General features: G+C 43.1%; 1 protein-coding gene across 8 annotated transcripts in view; it reads left to right on the top strand.

The window, feature by feature from the left end:
* Window positions 1–21,138, top strand: part of NPAS3 (neuronal PAS domain protein 3) — a 464,246-nt gene that overhangs the window by 115,676 nt on the left and 327,432 nt on the right. The gene's annotated exons all lie outside the window — the stretch shown is intronic.

Raw genomic sequence — 21,138 nt, 5'->3', positions numbered from 1 at the left:
CAGCGACAGGACCCCTGCTATCAGACATCTTATCCCCTTTAATGATTTTTCATCAGTCCTATCTCAGCAGTAGTTCCCAAATTCCCATGCACAAAAACCTTGTGTAGATACAGTGACATCTAAAATATTTGATGGAGATCCCATACATTGGGTCAGTGCAGGAGCCTTGTTTTAATGGAATACACTGGGTTATAGTGCGGGTGAACAGGAGTCCAACGAAGGACATATGTCCAGTAGGTCCTGAGAAATTTCCTCCAGAAGATCCTCTGCTAAATTCAGGGGCGGGGCTTCGTTATTCCACTTCACTAGGATGTGGAGTCACAGACAATGACTATGTAAATTGAGCTGGCAAAGCCCCGCCCCCTGCGTGATACACTGAATTCAGCAGAGGATTTTCTAGGGGACATATCTCAGAACCTACTGGACATATTTAAGTAAATGACCCCTCGTTGGACTCCTCTTCACCCACACTATAATCCAGTATATGGGTTAAGGCTGACAGTTTTCCTTTAAAGAGTACTCTGCCCCTAGACATCTTATCCCTATAAAAAGGATAGGGGATGCTGTTATGATGATCATATAAATATATCTGTTTGACGCGCTGAGAAAGGCGAGATCAAAATACATTATATTGCCTAGGTTAAGCAAATGTCATATAAAAATATGAAGTGGATAACTGCGTTGTGACAATGACATTAATTGTTACTGTGATCTTATATCTCTAATTACGAGTAGAATCTTGACAATCTTTATATTTTCCTTTTTTTGTTATTTTTTAAATTTTTGTAAAATTGCAAAAACTTACAAATAAACAGTTCTAAACAAAAAAAAAAAAAAGGATAGGGGATAAGATGTCTGATCGCGGGGGTCCCTCACGACCTTGGCTGCGGCGCCCCAGACATCCGGTGCACGGATTGATCTTCGCTTCGTGCCGGATGACTGGCGATGCGGGGCGGAGGCTCGTGATGTCGTGGCCACGCCCCCTCAATGCAAGTCTATGGAGGGGGCGTGACTGCCGTCACGCCCCCTCCCATAGACTTGCATTGAGGGGGCGTAGCCATGATGTCACCAGCGGGGTGTGGCCGAGATGTCACAAGCCTCAGGCACTGCACCCGACGCTCTAAAACGCCAGGTGCAGCAGGGAGATCGCTGGGGTCCCGCCACTGGGGACAGAGGATAAGATTTTACTTATTTTACTTTGGATAGAGGATAAGATGTCTAGGGGCGGAGTACCCCTTTAATGCCACCGTCTTCCCATTGTTGCATGTCCTCCTTTTCCCATTACCCAGTGCCGTCACTTCTGCACTTTTTCTGCTCATGTCTCCCTTCTCTACTATGTCTATCTTTTTAAGTAATAGTATTGAGAATTATATCTTGTGATGGTATAGCATCAATTCAATATAAATCATAGTTATCATCTGTCCCTTAGGAGTCAGGAAGGATTATTTAACCCAAAGGTATAGGTACCTTCACTAGAGATGCGCGAACTTACAGTAAATTCGATTCGTCACGAACTTCTCGGCTCGGCGGTTGCTGACTTTTCCTGCATAAATTAGTTCAGCTCTCCGGTGGGCTGGAAAAGGTGGATATATTCCTAGGAAAGAGTCTCCTAGGACTGTATCCACCTTTTCCAGCCCATCGGAGCACCTGAAAGCTGAACTAATTTATGCATGAAAAGTCAAACCGCCGAGCCGAGAAGTTCGTGACGAATCGAATTTACTGTAAGTTCGCTCATCTCTAACCTTCACCCTCAGGGTTTATTTTGCCTTTTGCTGGGCCTAATAACTATAGGCTTCTATTTAAAAGAAAGGATCATATCAATATAAGGAGGAGATTTTATTAGTAATAAATGTTTGGACATCCCGGGCATTGTCAGTGCAGAAGCTTTGTTTTAATGCCACCGTCTTCCTATTGTTACATGTCCTCTGCCCAGTGCCCTCTCTTCTGCTCTTTTTCGCTCATGTCTGCGTTTAATATCTCCCTTCTCTCTGTACGATGTCTCTGTAGCTCCTTCTCTCTGCTGTCAGTTCACAAGCCGGCTGGTGTTTATATCAGCTATTCTCCCAGTAGCTCAATAGATCAACTTCTCTTGTAAAGTGTTGCAATGTAAATTGACAGCTGGGAAATGTGCATAAAGCAAAGAGTTACAATGTGCACAGCTGACTGAAACATTGGATTCTTCCTTGTAAGCTGTTTCAGTTGACTGTGTAACATTGTAACTCTTTGCACTCTGGTGGCGGTTTACATGGATACATCCTTATAATGAAGATAATAATGTGCTTGTACAAAGCGTTATCAGGTCAGGAGCAGGGCACACTCATTTACTTCTTCACTAGGAGACAACTCAAGCACACCACCCATAATTCCTCATGGTTTAGTGCCCCATCCTGCGTGGAACGTACTGCAAAGATTTCCATGATCTTTGTTGAAAACATAAGGTGATACTACGATTGCTGAAATTCCCTAATATCTTTCTTTTTTTATCACCTGAAGTTACTATAAATGGCAGCCACGATTGGACTGACTGTCTCGTCAGGTAAAGGCAAGAAAATTGCCTTCAAAATTTAGGATCTACAAAAAAAAAAAGAACTCGTCAGCCATTGAACCTAAGGCTAGGTTCGCACAACCGTTTGCAGCCGACCCGTTACGGGTCCGATCGTTTTATTTATTTTAATTTTTTCTTTGTTTTTTAGCCAGTTGAACCATGAAACAGGTCAGATGCAAATGGCTACTACCGGGTCATGACAGACCCCATTCACTTACATGGGGTCCATCGGTGACCCAATACTTTTGCAGGATTTTAGTGGAGAAAAAAATAGAGCTTGCACTGTTTTTTTTCTCCACTAAACTCCCGTCCCCCTGGCCGGATTGCAGACGGAACTCCGAATAGCGGAGTCTGACGGCAATGTAAACGAGGCCTAACATGTTACAGCCTTATATAATGTATCTTCCATTCAAACCATTAATTCAAATAGTGGTGGGAAATCTTAAGCTGGTTAAACACATAATACAGGCACATTTTGATGTCCCCAGTATGGCCGTGCGTCCTGGTCTGACTGCAGGTTGTATGACCTGAACTGGCAGCATCATAGATCAGATAAGCAGCCGGACCAGGACTGTGGCCACAATACATGATGCAAAAAGGTGGCCATATGTAAAACCAGGCAAAATCACATCCCCGTTTGTGTAAAGCTCCAACTTTATCGAGGTAGTTGCCTGTTTATAGATTTGACCTTTCTTTCTTAGTGACGCAATATATTCACACCTTGTCTGCTACATAGAAATGTTTTTAGAAATGTGCTAGTCCTTTTCTATGAGAGTAGGTTTTTACATTTAGGTTGTTCTTGCAGTTTATAAAACAAGTAAAGGGATTAAAGGGGTATTCCAGGAAAAAACTTTTTTATATATATCAACTGGCTCCACAAAGTTAAACAGATTTGTAAATTACTTCTATTAAAAAAAGCTTAATCCTTTCAGTACTTATGAGCTAAGGTTAAGGTTGTTCTTTTCTGTCTAAGTGCTCTTGGATGACACCTGTCTCGGGAAACGCCCAGTTTAGAAGAGGTTTGCTATGGGGATTTGCTTCTAAACTGGGCGTTTCCCGAGACAGGTGTCATCAGAGAGGATTTAGACAGAAAAGAACAACCTTGACTTCAGAAGCTCATAAGTACTGAAAGGATTAAGATTTTTTAATAGAAGTAATTTACAAATCTGTTTAACTTTCTGGAGCCAGTTGGTATATATATATATATATATATATATATATATATATATATATATAAAAAGTTTTTTTTCCTGGATAACCCCTTTAATCCAAATGCAAAATTGCAGCACAGAAAGAAAAATACGCTGCAGAAATCCAAAGGATAACCTTGTTCCTTTGAAGGAATCCGTTCGTATTGCCTTATTTTTCTATACGCTTCTTTCTATAACAACAATGGCCCTCATTTACTTTTCTAAACCCGACTTGTTTTGTCGGGTTTTTTTGTCGCATCTTTGTCTGCGACATGTCGCAGACATCGTGCGCCAGTCTGCGACATGATGCAACATTTTTTCCCGACGGACCCGATGTGGATTCTCCCAACCCCGAAAAAGGGGCGTAACCCGACATTTCTGAGCTTTCCCATGTATTTATAAAGGTTTCCAACCCGAATCTGTTGAATTGTTGCAGATTTTTTCCTGACAACTCAGAGGAGTGGGAAACCAAGCCAAAAAAAAAAAAAAGCATGTGCGACAAACAGGATGCGACAGAATAATAAATACATGGGGGTAAAAAGCAGTCGGGTAAGAAAGCAACATAGACTTACAACCCTAAGTAAATGAGGGCCTATATCTGACAGAATAAATAAATGGATGGAACGTTCGGTGGCAGTGCCTTCTCGTCCTCTGGATGTGGCTTTATGCTGGTGACGCGGTTTCATACTCTTTCCCCCTTGCGAGCACTGAGCTTTGCTTCTCGCAGTATGACAGCTCACTGGCTGTTAGGATTGATCAGGAGCCGCCTGGCAGCCAGTCACTGCTGTAATAGCACTTTAATGGATATGAGCTATTCACCCAGATCAGACTCAATGTCAAAGCAAGCGAAAATACAGCTGTCACTCCGGACACGGCCGGCACATGCAAACAGCTGCTTAATATACTGCAGAGTGCGGCTGGCTGCACAGTGTGTGTGCGTGCACGGCTCTGTTTACTTAGCTGTCTGGAGAGATACCTGCGATGTGTACCTCTCCGTCTCATGCACATCTGCTCTATCTGTAGCATTATGGTTCATGGCGTACCGGGAGTTACCCAGTTATATCTTAAAATTGTATTCAAAATCTCAGTATCTTCTGATAGGAAATAATAGCTTCTTTTATAGCCGTTGCTTTTCACATCTCTTACCACCCGTGCTGGCTTATCTTATTATTGGTAACATCAGTCCAAAAAGGAAAACTGGTGAAAGTCAGCAAGATGCACAGTAAGGCCCTGTTCACACTGCAGAGAATTTGGGCAGATTTTTTTTAATGGAAATTTAACACAAATTCCAATTTTTATCACAAAGCCGTTGATTCCCTTGGGTTTTGCGGTGCTTAGTTTTGTAGACAGTGGAACTTCCCATGAGGATTTGGATTCCGGCAAAAGATTGAACATGTTCAATCTTCCACTGGAATCTGTCAGAAAAGTCCCATTTGCCAATGCAAATTGCCATTGAAATAAGCACAGATTCCAGATTTTTGCCATGGATGCACAAGATCCCAGAGTGTGAACATACCCTAAGGCTAAGAAAGTCCCGCTTGTCAATGCCAATTCCCACAGACATAAACGCCAATTCCAGATTTTTGCCATGAACATAACCGCCAATTCTGTATTTTTTTTCTCCATTCACAAGATCACGGATCCACAAAGAATAAATATACCATAAGGCTATGTTCCTATACAGTATTTTTGGCTCTTTTTTTTTAGCAACTGATGAAACGGATGAAAAGCGAAAAAAAAAAAAAAAAAACGTTAAAGAAAATTTGTGGGAACAACGCCGTGTGCAAAAAAACATGAACTAAAAAATGTTTGGGAACATGGCCTCGCTGTTAACACATGACTGAGACTACTTAAATAGTAGGTAATTGGTTATAGCTGCCAAAGGCTGTGTTCATATGTTACAGTTGGGTTGCAGTTTCACTGTGATTCTTCTGAAATTGTGGTCGGGGCTAACACGTAAACGTAAAGACTTACCCGCTTGTACTTGACCACTCTACTTCAGGATTTGCCCTGCAAGGAAAACTATTAAACAATTGTACATGGTAATAATAGTGGTTGAACTATGCCCAAAAACCGTGAGAGAGGGTTAGCCTTTAGAGGGCATACCCTATAGAATGATAAAGAGAAAAGGGGTGAGAGGGTGGGTTTTCGCCAAACGCACCGTACGCACCTGCGGAGGCGTGCATTTATACATCCAACGCCCCTCCCACAAACACAGCCTGATAGGCTTAAAGGGGTATTCCAGGAAAAAAACATTTTTTTACAGGGCCGGCGGCGTGTGATGTCACACCTCCGCCCCCGTGTGATGTCACGCTCCACCCCTCAATTCAAGCCGAAGGGAGGGGGCGTGATAGCTGTCACGCCCCCTCCTGTCGGCTTGCATTGAGGGGCGGAGCGTGACGTCGGAGGCGTGACGTCACACGCCGCCGGCCCTGTAGTCGCCCGTAATCAGACCCGGAGCGAACACGCTCCAGGAACTGATTACAAACGGGGTGCCGCGTGCATGATCCCGGGCGTCCCCAGCTGCGGGACTCCCGCGATCCGGCATCTTATCCCCTATGCTTTGCATAGGGGATAAGGTGTGTAAGCACCGGAGAACCCCTTTAACACTTGTCACAATGATTTTGTACAAATATGGCTAAGACAGCTATCTTACCCTATAAACACAGCTTTACATGTAAACTGAAGCCGCATGTGGTCATAATAGACTACGGTGGTCCTATGGGACACTGAACTTTATCAAGATATGTGATGATTAAAAAACAGGTGAGAGAAAAGACATGCACTTGTGCCAAATGCTCGTGTACATGTGAATGTTGGGCTCAGAGATCAACATCTATTTTAGCATGTATAAAATTCAAAAGCGTGGCTGCCTCCGGTCCTGGATCCACCTTGGGAAAGGTGGCTGTAGAACACTTGTGGTATCACTGAAAGGATTCCAGATGGGGAAGAAACCAGGTGAGTTGCTGGTCGCACAATGCCATTAGCGGAGATCACGGGCACCGTGGACTTCAGTAAAACATTTCATTTCTCATGGACGCCATGAGACATAAAATGTTTTACTGAAGTCCACGGTGCCCGCGGTCTCTGCTAATAGCGTTGTGCGCCCAGCAACTCACCTGGTTTCTTCCCCATCTGGAATCCTTTCAGGGGTACCACAAGTGTACACCGGGATGTGAAAGGAAAAAAAACTCTCGGCACCGGAGCATATATACATATGGGGTCACTAGGAGTGATATGAAATGTGGGCGTCCGTATGGAGCTGACACAGGGGGGTGCAGTCTTCAGAGAGAAATCAAACATGAATTGTTCAGAGAAATAATAGAGACGCACTCACCCTTTGATGTCAGCAAACATGGAGGGATTTATTAGAAGACAAAAGTGCAGTACATCACACAGGGGGAACGGAGAAACACAGCTGCGGGAGGAGCGGCGACGGCTCCGTTTCGCAGTCAAACACACCGCTTGGTCACGCCTATTAGGCGTGACCAAGCGGTGTGTTTGACCGCGAAACGGAGCCGTCGCCGCTCCTCCCGCAGCTGTGTTTCTCCGTTCCCCCTGTGTGATGTACTGCACAAGTGTACACTGAACTTTATGCCATTCCTAAGAACTGGTCTTTGCGTACGCTGGTATGGTACGGTTTTTCTGAATACACAGTCCATGGTACTGAACATAAGAAGGTTGTTGCTGGTGGTGGTGGTCTCTTTTTCTTTCTAAGTTTCTCCAAATCTCCTCTAATATATAAAGACCAGTTTACACAACCTATGAATGATCAGTGGACTAAAGATCCATGGCCTTGGATCTACTATACCGCCCACCAAGGAGAAGTTATGGCTTTCTCTATCTTGGACAAAACAGAAATACCTTGGTAAATGTTGCTACAAGCAGCATTAATATGTACAAGTCAGGATACTGATATCAGCAGCCCTTAAAGGGGTGAATGCCCCAGGATAGGTCATAGGGCAAAGTGCCAACAGTTAAAGGGGTATTCCAGGCTAAACCTTTTTTTATATATATATCAACTGTCTCCGGAAAGTTAAACAGATTTGTAAATGACTTCTATTAAAAAATCTTAATCCTTCCAATAGTTATGAGCTTCTGAAGTTTTCTGTCTAACTGCTCAATGATGATGTCACGTCCCGGGAGCTGTGCATGATGGGAGAATATCTCCATAGGAACTGCACAGCTCCCGGGACGTGAGTCATCAGAGAGCAGTTGGACAGAAAACAGCAACTCAACTTCAGAAGCTAATAACTATTGGAAGGATTAAGATTTTTTAATAGAAGTAATTTACAAATCTGTTTAACTTTCCGGAGCCAGTTGATATATAAAAAATAGTTTTGGCCTGGAATACCCCTTTAACATGCGGCTTAGCTCTCATTGATGTAAATGGGAATTGAACTGCAGTAGTCCAGCGCATTCAATCAAGGCAGGAAAGGGTGGGGAGGGAGGAGTCAGGCATCCTGCGGCTCTACACCATCTAACTGACACTTAACCTAGAGCTGACAGATTCCCTTTTACAGCATTTAGAGATATGCTTTACAGCAACCACCATTCCACACAGGCAACAATAGACAGAAGCTATCCCATTGACATGGATGGGAAAACTTTCCAGGCTTGCTATGTGACCTTTGCAGAGGTCATTCCACATGAAAGGGGTAGGCTGAGCTGGAAGCAACAGCTATTGCATCATATATTTACTGATGTCATCCTTTACAGTAATGATCACTTTTCATCATCACAGAGAGAATAGGAAGTCTACGCTTAGTTTTGATAAGAATGTTATGAAAAATGAAAACTACAAGATTTCTGGGTTTTACAAAGTACATATTTTTTTGTGTAATGATAGTAGTCAATCTATGACTAGGGAGTTTTTTTTTTTTTGTTTTTGTTTGTTTTATTAGAGAAAATACATTTATTCCATCTCTTTCCAGCCAATCTCGTAACTCGTTGTTTTCATATCCTTAATCCAATTTCGGCATCTGCCTCGTATGGCGGTAGTTTTCCCTCTCTCCCTTTCAGCGTTCCCATTATCTGACATTGTTATGTTGCCATCCCTGGCCCACAATCCTACGCTAGTCTGTATATGGCTGCCATCTCTCCATCTCCTCCCTTGGGCACTGCGCTCAGCACAGTCTGTCTTCTCTATGTCCATCATCTCATTTTTCATCCTTGGTCCTCACGGGCCCCTCTGTTCAGCTCTTCGGCTGACCCCTTGATATCAGAATTTCTTTGTTCTTCTTCTAGTCTCTTTTTTTATATATATATTTTCAGTTATGACACGATAGAAGAGCTTGTCTTGTTTTTTGTCCTTGTCCATCATATTCCTCTTTGCGTGTTTCCAGTCTTCCTGTCTTCATCGCCGTCTCCTCCTCTGCAGACTGCACATCCTTGTTTACTTTGCCTTTCCCCGGCCTTGACACCTTTTAAGCTCCAGAATGCCCGTAAGCAGTCACCTGAGGCATGGCAGTTCCGTCATTCCTTTCCTTGGTTTAATCTATGCTGGCTGGAGCCCCACCCAAGTGATGAATGATAAATTGGCACTGCAGTAGCCCGGCCTGTCATAGACCAGGCTCCAGGAGAACCTGCACACAATTAGCTAAATGAATGTCCTAATTGCCCTTGCTGGCTGAAGTAGCAAGGAGACTCCGGGCATGTGGTGCATAAGGGAAACCAGCTGAGAGAGGAAGAGTGCCAGCGTACAGCATGATCATGTATGTGTGGCTGCAGAGCGTGTCTGTCTACACTGAGAAGACAAGCTTTTCTGCAGTTATATTTAGCTTTTTTGTAGTGATTTTGTTTTACAAAAATGCAAAAGACATCTGCAAAAAAAAGCTAAGTAGCTGCAAAAAACAAAAGAAGAATGCAGAGATGCTAAAGCACTACAAATAAGCAAAATCTAACAACAAAATAGCTAAAATGCTGCAAAAAAAAGCAAAAGATAACTGTAGAGAAGCTAAATCTTTAGCTTTTTTGGGGGCGACGTAGCTTTTCTGCAGTTATGTTTTGCTTTTTTGTAGTGACTTTGTTTTTCTGCAGTTTATAAATCACTACAAAAATGCAAAAGACGTCTGCAAAAAAAGCTAAGTAGCTGCAGAAAAGCAAAAGTAAAATGCAGGGAAGCTAAAAGCTAAAGCACTACAAATAAGCAAAATCTAACAACAGAATAGCTAAATTGCTGCAAAACAAGCAAAAGAGAACGGCAGAGAAGCTTTTGCTTTTCTGCTGTATATTTTGCTTTTTTTTTTTTTGACATTTAGCTTTCCTGCGGTTTTATTTAGCTTTTTTTGTAGTGATTGGTAATGTTAACATTGTGTTACATATTTTTATAGTATTTGTATCATTTTTATGCATTTAGGTTTCTGAGGCTGAGTTCATGTCTGCATCGAAGCTCTGTTCGGGAGTCCGCTTATGTAAATGAAAAAAGATACTGAGTCGGATGGTCTGTTACACAACCGACTGTTTATTTGCAGGATTTGAGCTGCAAAATAATTAGGGATCGACCGATATCGTTTTTTTTAGGGCTGATACCGATAATCGTTGGAGGTTAGGGCCGATAGCCGATAACTTATACCGATATTCCGGTATCAGTTATCGGCTATTTATCCCCCCGCGACACCGCTGCAGATCATTGATTTAAAGCAGGCGCTTTAAATCAATGCACTGCAGTGGCTTTTGCGGTGCCATAGACCGCCGCCACCACCCGCTTCTCTTCCCCTGCCTGTCCGGGGGTCCTGAGACCTATCACCGCCCCCCCGCACCGCGACCGCCCCGGCCCCATTGCCTCCCCCATCCCCGGTTTTATAATTACCTGTTCCCGGGGTCCACTCTACATCTGGCTCCGGTGGCGTCCTCCTGAACTGTCACTGTGCGCACTGAAGGTGACGTCACGTCGCGCACGTCACTGCGCACAGCGTAACGCAGGACGCAGCAGGAGCAAGAAGAAGCGTGGGCCCCGGGAACAGGTAATTATAAAACCGGGGATGGGGAGGCAATGGGGCCGGGGCGGTGCGGTGGGGGGTGCGACGCGGGTCGGGGGGCGGTCGCGGTGTGGTGGGGGCGGTGCGGGGGGCGGGGCATTATCGGCTTATCAACAACAGCAAACCGTAGTCTACTACTGTTTTGTGTCCTTTTTCAAAACCGTATATTCACCGCATCCATTTTTTGTTAAAGGGGTACTCCGCTGGTCAGCATTTCGAACAAACTGTTCCGCACGCTGGCGCTGGGAGCTTGTGACATCATAGCCCCGCCCCCTCCTGGCATCACGCCCCACCCCCTCAATGCAAGTCTATGGGAGGGGGCGTGACAGCCGTCACGCCCCCTCCCATAGACTTGCATTGAGGGGGTGGGGGCGTAATGTCATGAGGGGGCAGGGCTATGATGTCACGAGCTCCCGTGTCCAGCGTTCGGAATAGTTTATCCCAAACGCTGAGCAGCGGAGTACCCCTTTTAACATTGAAGTCGATGCAAACCGTATCTGTCAGCAGTGGCAATACGTTTTTTTCTATACGGATTTGTCTTGCACATGCTCAGTAGAAGTGTTGACCCTTCTGAAAAGTCCTAGTACTTGCTACTTCCCTTGGAATTTCAACAAAACAATAGAATCTTTATTGGAATTAATTTTTTTTTCATGAAAACTGGACCGCATACGGTTTAAATTATGAGCACGAGTTTGCACACTGTTTTGTCATTTTTTTAAGCATACGTTTTCCTAAAAAAAAAAAAAAACTGATTCAAAACACACATTGTTTTGAATCATTTTTTTTTTTTAGGAAAACGTATTCTTCAAAAACTGACAAAACAGTGTGCAAACTCATGTTCATCATGCAAAATCATGTCCCGCTATTGGGCTTTTTTCTTTTCTTTTTTTTTCCTTTTTGAGGGTAGGGCACACATGCCGTATTTTGCTGCATATTTTCTGCACCTGATTTTGCTACCCAGTGACTTCAATGGGTAGAAAGATACTGTATGCATCAGAAAATATGCAGCAAAAGACGCGTGTAACCCTACTCTTAAAGGGTACCTCTCATCAAAAAAACTTTTGATATATTATAGATTAATGTATGCAGAATAACTTTACAATTGCATGTTATTAAAAAATATGCTTCTTTCTATTTAATTTTCCACTTTGAAGAAATGACCACTAGGGGTCTCCCTACCAGTCCTGGCAGCAAGCATTTCAGACTCATGCTGGAGTCCTAAACACTACGAGCTGCCAGTCTGCTTTGTTCCCAAAGGAGAACACTCAGAGCTGCCAGCCTGCTTTGTTCACAGCCTGTTTGGCTGTGAACAAAGCAGGCTGGCAGCTCTGAGTGTTTAGGACTCCAGCATGAGTCAGAAATACTTGCTGACAGGACTGATCGGGAAAAATACAATAGAACGAAGCCTATTTTTCATTAACATGCTATTGGAAAGTTATTCAACATTCATTCATCTAAAATATATCAAAAGTTTATTTGATGAGAGGTACCCTTTAATCTTTTTTTTTTTTTTTTGGGGGGGGGGGATGGTTACTGAGCCCTCTCCTGTCTGCCCTTTTTTGTTATAACTTTCCCAATTGTAAATCTACCGTGTGAATTCCAGCCGCGCTGCCTCTTATGTAGTGTCGCTCCTGTCCTCCCTCCTTTTTTCTACATTTGTTCCCTTTCCTTCCTGTTCTGTTCTCCTGTCTCCCTCTCATGTGCTCCATGTCAGTGCTCTCTGTGGCAGGCAGCAGGTTATTAAGCTGCGTGGCCCCCTCACCTGCCTCGTAATCTGTATTGATGGAATCAAGGACATTATCTCCTTAGCGGGAGCTGGGCCAGGCTTATTGCTTTCAGCGTGGCATGCTGGAAGAACAGGCCGGCTCCATTTATCACTCCCGTCTTCTCCAGACCCATACATCCCAGCTGTCATATGCACAGGTACGCACCAAGACCTTTAAAAGCAGGAGAAGCCCGGGCACACTCTGGTGACTGGAGGGAGACGTTGCAGCATATATTTATTACTGGCAGTGCACCCATGCATCTCGCACGGTATCAATCAATGCCCCGAGCAGAACTAAGTAAGCCTAAAATAAAACCAGGTTATCTTTGTCTTTGCTATCCAAAGGTATTTACATCTTATATCCTCATGTATAAAAGAGTTTTCATATATAGCATTTCCCTAACACAATTTGCCCTATGAATGCAGTGATTAAAGGGGTTATCTAGAATTAAAGGGGTATTCCAGGAATTTTTTTTTATATTTGGCTATGCTACAGGGGCTGTAAAGTTCGCGTAGTTCATAATATAGTGTCTGTACCTGTGTGTGACGGTTTTCTCACAGTTCTTCTGTGATTATCGCTAGAGATGAGCGAATTTACAGTAAATTCGATTCGTCACGAACTTCTCGGCTCGGCAGTTGATGAATTATCCTGCATAAATTAGTTCAGCTTTCAGGTGCTCCGGTGGGCTGGAAAAGGTGGATACAGTCCTAGGAAAGAGTCTCCTAGGTCTGTATCCACCTTTTCCAGCCCACGGTAGCACCGGAAAGCTGAACTAATTTATGCAGGATAAGTCATCAACTGCCGAGCCGAGAAGTTTGTGACGAATCGAATTTTCTGTAAATTCGCTCATCTCTAATTATCGCCCCTGTATTTATTTTTAACAGCATACATGTATGAATAAGAAATGCAGCAGCGGCACTCACCGAAATGGGCGGGGTTTCTTTAATCAGGAACAAGCGTGTCAGCAGGAGCACGAGCAATCCACAGAACAGAGCGACACTGTGTTTCACCGGCGGCTTCTTCCGGCTCTAGAGCCGGAAGAAGCCGCCGGTGAAACACAGTGTCGCTCTGTTCTGTGGATTGCTCCAGCTCCCGCTGTCACACTTGTTCCTATTAAAGGGGTTATCCAGGAAAAAACTTTTTTTTATATATATATCAACTGGCTCCAGAAAGTTAAACAGATTTGTAAATTACTTCTATTAAAAAAACCTTAATCATTTCAGTACTTATGAGCTTCTGAAGTTAAGGTTGTTCTTTTATGTCTAAGTGCTCTCTGATGACACGTGTCTCGGGAACCGCCCAGTTTAGAAGAGGTTTGCTGTGGGGATTTGCTTCTAAACTGGGCGGTTTCCGAGACAGGTGTCATCAGAGAGGACTTAGACATAAAAGAACAACCTTAACTTCAGAAGCTCATAAGTACTGAAATGATTAAGATTTTTTTAATAGAAGTAATTTACAAATCTGTTTAACTTTCTGGAGCCAGTTGATATATAAAAAAAAAGTTTTTTCCTGGAATACCCCTTTAAAGAAACCCTGCACATTTCAGTGAGTGCCGCTGCTGCATTTCTTTTTCATATACAGTTTACTTTGTGTTTCTCAGCGTGCACCATTTTATGCGACTTGTTAAGGACATCATCTGCGTGCATAGTGCTGAGTGTTGTGGACATCGGGACCTTTACCAGGGACTGTGTGGTGCTCATCATTTCATTGTTCTTCTCCATTTCCATACAAAATTACTCATGTCTCGGGATTTCCCAGGTTGCAGTGCGTCAAGACCTGACATCACTAGTCAGGTGATCAGAGGGAGCCTCTCCTGTTTCAATTTTGCAACAGCTGTAGGCCCCCTGGTTAGAAAACACTGTGTTTCAATGGGTGGGGTGGCAGATGTGTGGGAGGAAGGAAAGTGATCTCAAACTTTCAAGCATTGAACTGTGGGATGTGTAGTTTAGAGAACAAAATCCAACAGGAAATACCCAGTTCTGCTAGGTAAGTACTAAAATCACCTTATGGTGGATAACCCCTTTAAAGGGGTTATCCAGGAAAAACATTTTTTTTTAATATATATCAACTGGCTCCAGAAAGTTAAGCAGATTTGTAAATTACTTCTATTAAAAAATCTTAATCCTTTCAGTACTTATGAGCTTCTGAAGTTAAGGTTGTTCTTTTCTGTCTAAGTGCTCTCTGATGACACTTGTCTCGGGAAACGCCCAGTTTAGAAGAGGTTTGCTATGGGGATTTGCTTCTAAATTGGGCGGTTCCCGAGACACGTGTCATCAGAGAGGATTTAGACAGAAAAGAACAACCTTAACTTCAGAAGCTCATAAGTACTGTAAGGATAAAGATTTTTTTAATAGAAGTAATTTACAAATCTGTTTAACTTTCTGGAGCCAGTTGATATATAAAAAAAAGTTTTTTCCTGGATAACCCCTTTAAAGAAGAATAGTTGCTTTTTTACTGACACAGCACCACTTTTGCCTCAGCTTGTGTGTGGCATTGCAGCTTAGTTCAATTTAAGTAAATGGAGCCAAGTTGCAATACCACACCCGACCTGAGGACATTGGAGGCGGTGTTTATAAAATAAAGCTGCTATGTTTTTCTAATTCTAAGAAATCATTTTAGAAACGTGTCAGCAAATAGATAAGGCACACATTGTTGGATGCTGTTTTTATATTGGATGAATTAAAGAATTAACATATTGGTGCTGGGTTTGTCATTTTCTTTTTAAAGCTTGTTCCATGTATCAGCTGACAAATGTCCAAAACAATAGTCTTCAGTATTCTCCAACAATGCGAAAGGCGGCCATCTTCACTAGGGAGGTATTTTTTATATGCCTTTAAGTGCAGTAAAAATAAAGAGGTGACATACTTACTTGCCCCAATTCCCACCTCTGACGGGACCTGATCCTCACTGCGCTCCTTTTCTTTCTGGTTTCTGTGATATTTTGTTTTTGCAGGAAATTGTTGGGCATTTCTTGAAATTTCAAAGGAACCAGAAATTGAACGGTGCGTGCTGGGCGCCGTCTGATCAGCAGAGGTAGGGATCAGGGCTGGTAAGTATGCAGGCTATCATCGAAAGTCTTAGAGAGAATGGGTAGAGCATTAACTGAGGACTGTGCATCCTACAGTCACTTAGGGAACATGAGTCTTTTGGCTTCGTGATCAGTTGGGATCCCAGTGGTCTGACCCCCATCGTTATGGATAGGTGATAGTTTAAATCTTAATATAACCCCAAGAGGTATTCCCATCTGAAGAACCTATTTCCTATCCAAAGGATAGGGGACATCAAGCTGATCAGTGGGAGTCTGACTGCTGGGAAACCCACAGATTTTAAGAATGGGATAAAATGAATAGTACACACCGCACGTGATTGGCCAGTGCTCCATATGTCCTCTATGAGGCTGCATTGCCAAGTGCTGGAATTTGACCCCAAATTCTGATATTAAAGGGGTACTCCGCTGGAAAACATTATTATTATTTTTTTTTTAATCAACTTATGCCAGAAAGTTAAACAGATTTGTAAATTACTTCTATTTTAAAAATCTTAATCCTTCCAGTACTTATCAGTTGCTATATGCTCCACAGGAAGTTCTTTTCTTTTTTTAATTTCCTTTCTGTCTGACCACAGTGCTCTCTGCTGACACCTCTGTCCGTTTTAGGAACTGTCCAGATCAGGATAGGTTTGCTATGGCGATTTGCTCCTACTCTGGACAGTTCCTGACATGGACAGAGGTGTCAGCAGAGAGCACTGTGGTCAGGCAGAAAGGAAATTCAAAAAGAAAAAAACATCCTGTGGAGCATACAGCAGCTGATAAGTACTGGAAGGATTAAGATTTTTTTAATTGAAGTGATTTACAAATCTGTTTAACTTACTGGCATCAGTTGATTTAAAACAAAATGTTTTCCAGCGGAGTACCCCTTTAACGGTTTATGTGGTGACATTTCCCTTTATTTTTCACACTTCACCAATACAGTTTTGGGTTGATTGATAAGTCTGGGCCACTGTGCTTTCATGTCAGTCCTTTTCTGCCAGTGAATGGTGGTTCAATTTAGTAATAAATCAGGCGGCAAAACGTGATTTCAGTGTAGCCTTGTGATATATATATATATATATATATATATATATATATATATATATACGTAAATGGCTGCGCCTCAAAACTAGACATTCCTGTGCAAAGCTACCGAAGCGTCACTGGCTGTTTATACATTTTTTTTTACTTATGTTCCTGGCAAAAATGAACCATACAATATTGTCCGTGCCGCCGGGATTTATGGTCATTCATGAATCCCCCCACTTGCGGTAGTCTGATGTAACGCTTGTACTTACACGTGAATGAAAGGTGCCGGCACTCTATTATGTCTCTTATGGATTGCTGATGCCAGCACCTGTACATTTACCTTCACACATCCCGTGCCCCTGTCCTTCAGTCACACCCCGCCCCCCCTCTATGCCCACTTCATCCTTAACTTCGGAAGCTGCGCGCAGCTCAATCCCATTTGGTTATGAACTCGCTTGGTCTCGGGCGCCGGAGATGGATTGCTTTCTGGAGGTTCTGACAGGTGTAATTGTTAAAAGCCTCGTCTGTTCTTGTTTGCACAAAATACATTTTGCCCGACTGTAGGACTTACCTGCTAATCTGCCTTCTCTCCCCATCACTCGATTCTTTGCATGGCACTAAACAAATCCCCTGTTATTTGACCAGATGGTGGAAAATCCATTCTTGTGATAAGTTGCTGCTAGTTTGCATTTAAATTACCTGCGAAAATAGAGCAATTTACTACCCTGCCTCAAAGCATCTCCCTGCTCCTCTCGTCCTCCCCTCTCTCACCCTTCCAGCTCCACTGCTCGTGACTAATTATTTAAATTCTGCCCTGCCAGCTCACCCCCTTCATCAGTCAGTGGTGGATTAATGGGGGAACTTCATGAGTTTGGTTACTGTCTGAAAACTATATACAGAACATCAAAAACAAAAGGAGATAGATTTATGAGTCTAGAAACATGGTTATTTGTGCAATGCAAATGCAGTCTATAACCTCCGATGCATGTCTGGCAGATTTTGCTTCTGGTTTGGTTTCGGTGTAGGTAGCACTTGAGCCAGAATCACCCAGGTTTAGGTAGAACGGTGGAAAACAACATGGTATTCGAATAGCATCTAAAAAAAAAAAAAAAACAAGCTAAACAGAAATAGAAATAAAAAAATTAAAAATGTATAAATTTATTTATATATACATGCAATAATAAATGTTATGCAAAACTACAACTCCCAGCATGCCCGGACAGCCATCGGCTGTCCGGGCATGCTGGGAGTTGTAGTTTTGAAACATCTGGAGGTCTGCAGGTTGAAGACCACTGCGGTCTTCGTCATCATCCAGACCCCCCCCCCCTTTAGTTTTCTACTCACCTCCCCTCGGTGGGAAGGAAGGGTGAGTTGGTCCGGGCCATCTATGCTGCAGGGACCGTCCGGTGGGGAGGGTTAGTCGTTTCGGGCTGTCCATTTTCACCGGGGGAGGGGGGCGCCCTCTTCTCCGCTCCGGGCCCGGCCCCGGACTAGTGACATTGCCTTGACGATGACGCACAGGGACGTTCATTCGCAGAGGCGAATGTCCCTGTGCGTCGTCGTCAAGGCAGTGTCACTAGTCCGGGGCCGGGCCCGGAGCAGAGAAGAGGCCCCCCCCCCCCCCCCCTGGTTAAAATGGACAGCCCGGAACGACTAACCCTCCCCACCGGACGGTCCCTACAGCATAGATGGCCCGGACCATCTCACCCTTCCTTCCCACCGAGGGGAGGTGAGTAGAAAACTAAAGGGGTTGATGATGACGAAGGCCGCAGTGGTCTTCAACCTGCGGACCTCCAGATGTTTCAAAACTACAACTCCCAGCATGCCCGGAGTTGTAGTTTTGCAACATTTGGAGGTCCGCAGGTAGAAGACCACTGCTCTAGATGGTCTGTAAACTCCAGAACTGGGCGACACCTTTAGCTGTTGCAGTTGGGTCCTAACTATAGCTCCTAGTACTCCCGTTGTAGCAATTCCTTCTAGGAGATCACCAGGTGCCACCCATAAAAGGGTCACAAACCAATGGATAAAATTTTCATAAACCAGTTTAATAGTACATGTATAACGCATTTCAAAGCCAAACCAGCTTCGTCTTCAGGTCCTGAAGAAGAAGCCGGTTCAGCTTTGAAACCAGTTGTACGTGTACTATTAGGTTGGTTTTGTAAATATTTTTCCATTGGTTTGTGACCCTTTTATTAGTATGTACAAGAGAACATACCAATAAAAGGCCCGTAGCGCTCGAAATGGCGTGGGCTACGCCAGCAGAACAACGTAGAGAAGAAGAAGTGGTCCAGCTCAGGTAGGTGAAGAATGGGATACTTTATTGTAGGATCAACTGTGGTACAAGGATAGCATGGACAGTGGTGACACGTTTCGGCCCTGCAAACGGTCCTTAGTCATGGTATGACTAAGGCCCGTTTGCAGGGTCGAAACGCGTCACCACTGTCCATGCTATCCTAATACCACAGTTGATCCTACAATAAAGTATCCCTTATATTGGTGGCGCCTGGTGATCACCTAGGAGATGTTGGTGGTAATCTACATTGGATATACGCCTTTGAGCGTGATCAGGTGAAGGTGCAGCAGCAGGATTCTATTATCCATTATTGGCCTTAGTATGATATGTGCTGGACATTCCACAACTCGAATAGGTGAGTCGTTACCTGCAACTCACTCACATATTGTGTTTTTAAAGCCAGATTCACACAGGAAAGCGCCTTTTGTATCATTTGCCCTTAAAGCGATTGGACAACGCATTTTGAGAGAGAGCCTTCTCTATTCACAAGATAGCGTCTTCTCTCCTGTTCTTTTTTCTATATATTCTTTTGAGTACAAACCTTTAAGACTTTTAGTAGATCAGAATAGAAGGCCCAGCATTCGCTGGAGGAAACATATAGGCACAAATAAATATTGGAAAGTAGCAAAAATTAGATTTTAACAAAGGAAACTGGAGATAATGGATTAACGGGGTAAAAAACATTTTTTTTATTTTTTTTAATCAACTGGTGCTAGTTAAACAGATTTGTAAATTACTTCTATTTAAATATCTTAATCCTTCCAGTACTTATCATCTGCTGTATAATACAAAGATAGTTATTTTCTTTTTGAATTTCTTTTCTGTCTGTCCACAGTGCTCTCTGCTGACACCTCTGTCAATGTCAGGAACTGTCCAGAGCAGGAACATTTCCCCATAGCAAACCTCTCTTGCTCTGGACAGTTCCTGATATGAACAGAGGTGTCAGCAGAGAGCACTGGGATCAGACAGAAAGGAAATTCCAAAAGAAAAGAACTTCCTCTGGAGCATACAGCAGCTGATACTGGAAGGATTAAGATTTTTAAATAGAAGTAATTTACAAATCTGTTTCACTTTCTGGCACCAGTTGATTTAAAAAAAAAAAAAAAAAAAGAATAATTCCACTGGAGTACCCCAAAAGCATAATAATGTTGACAGCCAACAAGATGACCAAACAGAGACAAATGCAGGAACTTGCATGAACTAAGTCTACCTAATATTTCCCTAGATCTTTCCCTAAACTGTAAACTAACACTAGAAACCACGAAACCTCACCATCCCTGCAATAGCCCTTGACCAGTGTTTCCCAACTCAGTGTTTCCCGATAATGATGTTTTCAGGATTTCCTTAGTCTTTCCCAGGTGATTTAATTATAATCGGTGCATCAAACATCACCTCAAGTGTTCTCTGTATGGGATATCCTCAAACATGACCTGTTGTGTAGGTACTTGAGGACAGTGCTTGGGAAACACTTCCCTAGACTATAAACTATCCTTAGCACAAACAACAAGCAGGCTCTAGGACACAGAGAATGCACACGGAACCAAACCAAAAAACTTGAAGCTAGACAAATTAAAAGGATTATCCAGCATTTTGCTGAAAACACTGTAAAAAGAATTCATATCCTGCTGGGGGCGAAAAAAAGTGAAATAAAAAACCTATACTTACATAGCCCCAGTTCCCCTGCAGCAAGCATTTGGCTCTGTCCGGTCCCCCAATCTTCTCTCTTCTCCTGCTCAGCCAATCATTGGCGCCACAAATGAGCACAGATGCTTTGATAGTCTCCGTGTATCTCTATAAGGCTGCATTCACACCACGTTTTTGCAATACAGTTCCCGTATACGTTTTCAGTGTGAAAACCGTACGGAACCGTACTGAAAACCGTATACATTGACTCTCCATTGAAAACTGTATGCCAAACGATGCATCAGGTTGTGTCCATTTTGCACCCTGTACGGTTTTGTCAGTTTTTTTACCGTACCCAAAACCGTAGCCTACCACTGTTTCTGGTCCGGGTGAAAAACTGTTTTAAACCGTATACGTCAATGGGAACCGTACAGAACCGTATGTCCGTACGGTTCCATCAGGTTTTCACCATACGTTTTTTATTTTGCACTGTTTTTTTTCTTGGAATTTCACTCAAACAAGTGAAAAGTTAAACATATTTTTTGCTTAAAAACAGATGAAACCGGACATCATTTTTTAAACCGTATACAGGTTAGAATTTGTACACACGTTTTAATACAGTTTAGTCCGGTTTTGAGGAATCAGTTTTTCATCAAAAACCTGATACGGGAACTGTATTGCAAA

Source organism: Hyla sarda, chromosome 11 (genome assembly GCF_029499605.1).
Source record: "Hyla sarda isolate aHylSar1 chromosome 11, aHylSar1.hap1, whole genome shotgun sequence".
Lineage (NCBI taxonomy): Eukaryota > Metazoa > Chordata > Amphibia > Anura > Hylidae > Hyla > Hyla sarda.
This window is presented reverse-complemented; position numbering and strand designations above follow the sequence as displayed.